Source organism: Arachis ipaensis, chromosome B4, assembly GCF_059453495.1.
Source record: "Arachis ipaensis isolate K30076 ecotype BB chromosome B4, ASM5945349v1, whole genome shotgun sequence".
In the NCBI taxonomy this organism is placed as follows: domain Eukaryota; kingdom Viridiplantae; phylum Streptophyta; class Magnoliopsida; order Fabales; family Fabaceae; genus Arachis; species Arachis ipaensis.
Genome location: NC_142439.1, coordinates 98,619,988 through 98,625,425, shown reverse-complemented (window position 1 = coordinate 98,625,425; position 5,438 = coordinate 98,619,988). Strand labels below are relative to the sequence as shown.

General features: G+C 36.8%; 1 non-coding gene across 1 annotated transcript; it reads left to right on the top strand.

Annotated features, from left to right (window-relative positions):
• Positions 1-896: 896 nt before the first annotated feature.
• Positions 897-1,004, top strand: LOC148568518 (small nucleolar RNA R71). The gene has a single exon (XR_015881565.1). It is a non-coding gene; the product is annotated as a small nucleolar RNA R71 (small nucleolar RNA).
• The last annotated feature ends 4,434 nt before the right edge of the window (positions 1,005-5,438 follow it).

Sequence of the window (5,438 nt, the reverse complement as noted above, 5' to 3'; positions counted from 1 at the left end):
AATCTCTATGGTCTCTAGATGAGTCTCGGATTTCTTTGGTTCCTCAGAGGGAAACTCCTTATTGATCAATGGACGTCCCAGGAGGTTTCCTCCTTGGGATTCACGTCCTCCCCTTCCTCTCTAGGTTCGGCCGTGTTGACTATGTCAATGGCCTTGCACTCTCTTTTTGGATTTTCTTCTGTATTACTTGGGAGAGTACTAGGAGGGGTTTCAGTGATCTTCTTACTCAGCTGGCCCACTTGTGCCTCCAAATTTCTAATGGATGACCTTGTTTCATTCATGAAACTCACAGTGACCTTAGATAGATCAGAGACTAAATTTGCTAAGCTAGATGGATTCTGCTCAGAATTCTCTGTCTGTTGCTGAGTGGATGATGGAAAAGGTTTACTATTGTTAAACCTGTTTCTTCCACCATTATTAAAGCCTTGTTGAGGCTTTTGTTGATCCTTCCATGAGAGATTTGGGTGATTTCTCCATGAGGGATTATAGGTGTTTCCATATGGTTCACCCATGTAATTCACCTCTGCTATTGCAGGGTTTTCAGGATCATAAGCTTCTTCTTCAGAAGATGCCTCTTGAGTACTGTTGGATGCAGCTTGCATTCCATTCAGACTCTGAGAAATCATATTGACTTGTTGAGTCAATATTTTATTCTGGGCCAATATGGCATTCAGAGTATCAATTTTAAGAACTCCCTTCTTCTGAGGCGTCCCATTACTCATAGGATTCCTCTCAGAAGTGTACATGAACTGGTTATTAGCAACCATGTCAATGAGTTCTTGAGCTTCTGCAGGCGTTTTCTTTAGGTGAATGGATCCACCTGCAGAAGTATCCAATGACATCTTAGCTAATTCAGACAGACCATCATAGAATATATCCAGGATGGTCCATTCTGAAAGCATGTTAGAAGGACACTTTTTGGTCAGTTGCTTGTATCTCTCCCAAGCTTCATAGAGGGATTCACCTTCTTTCTGTCTGAAGGTTTGAACATCCACTCTAAGCTTACTCAGCTTTTGAGGAGGAAAGAACTTGGCTAAGAAAGCCGTGACCAACTTATCCCAAGAGTTCAGGCTATCTTTAGGTTGAGAATCCAACCATATTCTAGCTCTGTCTCTTACAGCAAACGGGAAAAGCATGAGCCTGTAGACTTCAGGATCTACTCCATTAGTCTTAACAGTATCACAGATCTGCAAGAATTCAGTTAAGAACTGAAAAGGATCTTCAAATGGAAGTCCATGAAACTTGCAGTTTTGTTGCATCAGAGAAACTAGTTGAGGTTTAAGCTCAAAATTGTTTGCTCCAATGGCTGGGATGGAGATGCTTCTTCCATGTAAATTGGAATTAGGTTCAGTAAAGTCACCAAGCATCCTCCTTGCATTATTATTATTTTCGGCTGCCATCTCCTCTTCCTGTTCGAAAATTTCTGTAAGGTTATCTCTGGATTGTTGTATTTTACCTTCTCTTAGTTTCCTCTTCAGAGTCCTTTCAGGTTCAGGATCTGCTTCAACAAGAATGTTCTTGTCCTTGCTCCTGCTCATATGAAAAAGAGGGAACAGAAAAATAATAATAATAGAGATCCTTTTTATCCAGGTATAGAGGTTCCCCTGTGTGAGTAGAAGAAGAAAAGAATGTAATGTAAAGAAGGGAAGAAGAGAAAATTCGAACACAGATGGAAGAGGGGGTTCGAATTTGGGTGAGATGAAGTGTTAGTAGATGAATAAATAAATAGAAGGAGATGAGAGAGAAAGAGGATTTTCGAAAATAAAATTTTGAAAAGGGGTTAGTGATTTTCGAAAATTAGGAATGAAATCAAATTAAAATTAAAAATTGAAACAATTAGTTAATTAAAAAGATTTTTTGAAAAAGAGGAAAGAGATTTTCGAAAATTAGAGAGAGAGAGTTAGTTAGGTAGTTTTGAAAAAGATAAGAAACAAACAAAAAGTCAATTAGTTAGTTGAAAAAGATTTGAAAATCAATTTTGAAAAGATAAGAAGATAAGAAGTTAGAAAAGATATTTGAAAATCAATTTTTTGAAAAAGATAAGATTTAAAAAAAGATATGATAGGAAGATATGATTAGAATTATTTTGAAAAAGATTTGATTTTTAAAATCATAATTAATGACTTGATTCACAAGAAATCACAAGATATGATTCTAGAATTTAAAGTTTGAATCTTTCTTAACCAGTAAGTAACAAACTCGAAATTTTTGAATCAAAACATTAATTGATGATGTGATTTTCGAAAATATGATATAAAAATAAGAAAAATATTTTGAAAATATTTTGAAAAAGATTTTTGAAATTTTCGAAAATTAATAAAAAATAGAAAAGATATGATTTTTGAAAAAGATTTGAAAAAGATAAGATTTTTTAAATTGAAAATTTGATTTGACTCATAAGAAACAACTAAGTTTTAAAAAGTTTTGAAAAAGTCAACTCAAATTTTCGAAATTTATGAGTGAAAAAGGGAAATATATTTTTTTTATTTTTGAATTTCTAATGATGAAAGAGAAAAACATGGAAAGGACTCAATGCATGAAAGTTATGGATCAAAACAATGAATGCATGCAAGAATGCTATGAATGTCAAGATGAACACCAAGAACACGTTGAAGATCATGATGAACATCAAGAAATTATTTTTGAAAATTTTATATGCAAAGAAAACATGCAAGACACCAAACTTAGAAATCTTTCATATTCAGACACTATGAATGCAAAAATGCACATGAAAAATAAGAATAGACACAAAACAAGAAAACATCAAGATCAAACAAGAAGATTTACCAAGAACAACTTGAAGATTATGAAGAACACTATGAATGCATGTATTTTCGAAAAATGCAAAATGAGTATGCAATTGACACCAAACTTACAATTTGACTCAAGACTCAAACAAGAACATGAAATATTTTTGATTTTTTTTATTTTCTAAATTTTTTTATATTTTTCGAAAATTAATTTGAAAAAGAAAAATAAGGATTCCAAAATTTTTAATATGAATTCCAGGAATCTTGCATTCTTAGTCTAAAGCTTCAGTCCAGGAATTAGACATGGCTCACTAGCCAGCCAAGCTTTTGTGAAAGCTCCGGTCCAAAACACTAGACATGGCCAATGGCCAGCCAAGCTTCAGCATGTAAATCAGGTTAGGGGTGCACACGGGGCCGGGTGAAGCCGGGTTCGCCGTGACCCGAACCCGATCCTAAATAATGACCGGGTCTATTTATGAGACCCTTACCCGACCCTAGACCCGATGAAATCATGTTACTTTCGAGCCACACTTAAGCCGGGTCTAGACCGGGTGAAGCCCGGGTCTTGATCAACTTTATCACGACATCACCAAAAATTAGATTCTAAATCTTTTGAACCTCTAAATTTTGAAAAATAATTATTCCAGAACAATGCAATATTCGCATAATAATAATTTAGAATCTAATAATAATAATTTAAAGTTTCATAATAATAATTATATCAATTACACATTAAACATTCAAAGTTCAAAAGATAATTAAAACAAAGTTAACAACCAACACAAGATTAACATAATAATAATAATTTATAGCGTCATACCAACCAATAACAACAAAATATTAAGTAGCAAACAACTACACGGGTCCAACGGGCTGGGGCCGGGTGACCCGAGGCTTGGCCCGAACCCGATTTAATAAATAACCGGGCCATCTATTGAAACTTCGGGTCTGACTGGGCCATAACGAAGCCGGGTCAAATTAGCCCCGAAGTCATCGGGTCCGGTCCAGGTCTTCGGGCCGGATCGGGTCTTGTGCACCCCTAGATCAGGTGGATCAGGAACAGCATCAGGTGGATTAGCAACAACTAGCTTGCTCTTGATAATGTTGGGTTGGAAGCCCCAGTCCAAATAAATTTAGACATGGCTTTATAGCCAGCCAGGCTTCAACGTGCTTCATGAAACACTAGAATTCATTCTTAAAAATTCTGAAGAACATTACTTAAAAAAAATATATTATATTTTTTTTTTTGGTTTTTGAAAATAAAACGAAAAGAAAGTTACCTAATCTGAGCAACATGATGAACCGTCAGTTGTCCAAACTCAAACAATCCCCGACAACGGCACCAAAAACTTGGTATGCGAAATTGTTACTCTGAGGTTGTAAAATTTGTTATTCGTTCTCTCCCTGGCAATGGCGCCAATAACTGGTGCACAATACCATGGTCCACACATAACTTCACAACTTCGCACAACTAACCAGCAAGTGCACTGGGTCGTCCAAGTAATAAAACCTTACGTGAGTAAGGGTCGATCCCACGGAGATTGTTGGTATGAAGCAAGCTATGGTCATCTTGTAAATCTCAGTCAGGCGGATAGTAATTGATTATGGAGTTTTCGAAAATAAATAATAAATAAATAGAAAATAAAGATAGAAATACTTATGTAATTCATTGGTGGGAATTTCAGATAAGCGTATGGAGATGCTTTCATTCTTCTGAACTTCTGCTTTCCTGTTGTCTTCATCCAATCAGTCCTACTCCTTTCCATGGCAAGCTTTATGTAAGGGCATCACCGTTGTCAATGGCTACATCCCATCCTCTTGTGAAAAAGGTCTAAATGCTCTGTCACGGCACGGCTAATCATCTGAGGTTCTCGATCATACTGGAATAGGATTCACCCTCCTTTTGCGTCTGTCACTACGTCCAGCACTCGCGAGTTTGAAGTTCGTCACAGCCATCCCTTCCCAGATCCTACTCGGAATACCACAGACAAGGTTTAGACTTTCTGGATCTCAGGAATGGCCATCCATGGGTTCTAACTTATACCACGAAGATACTAATAACTCGGACTCAGTCCCCTGTATTAGATATCTAAGAGATATTCCTTCTAGCTTGTTTGCATGTAGAACGAAAGTGTTTGTCAGGCACGCGTTCATGAGTGAGAATGATGATGAGCATCACATAATCATCACATTCATCATGTTCTTGGGAACGAATGGATATCTTAGAAGCGGAATAAGTTGAATTGAATAGAAAAACAGTAGTACTTTGCATTAAATCATGAGGAACAGCAGAGCTCCATACCTTAATCTATGGAGTGCAGAAACTCTACCGTTGAAAATACATAAGTGAAAGGTTCAGGCATGGCCGAGAGGCCAGCCCCCAAAATGTGATCACAGGATCAAAAATACAATCCAGGATCCAAGATGTAAATACAATAGTAAAAAGTCCTATTTATACTAAACTAGTTACTAGAGTTTACAGAAGTAAGTAATTGATGCATAAATCCACTTCTGGGGCCCACTTGGTGTGTGCTTGGGCTGAGCTTGAAGTTTACACGTGTAGAGGTCATTCTTGGAGTTGAACGCCAGTTTGTAACATGTTTCTGGCGTTCAACTCTGGTTCGTGACGTGTTTCTGGCGTTTAACTCCAGACTGCAGCGTATACCTGAAATCACAGAAAAACACACA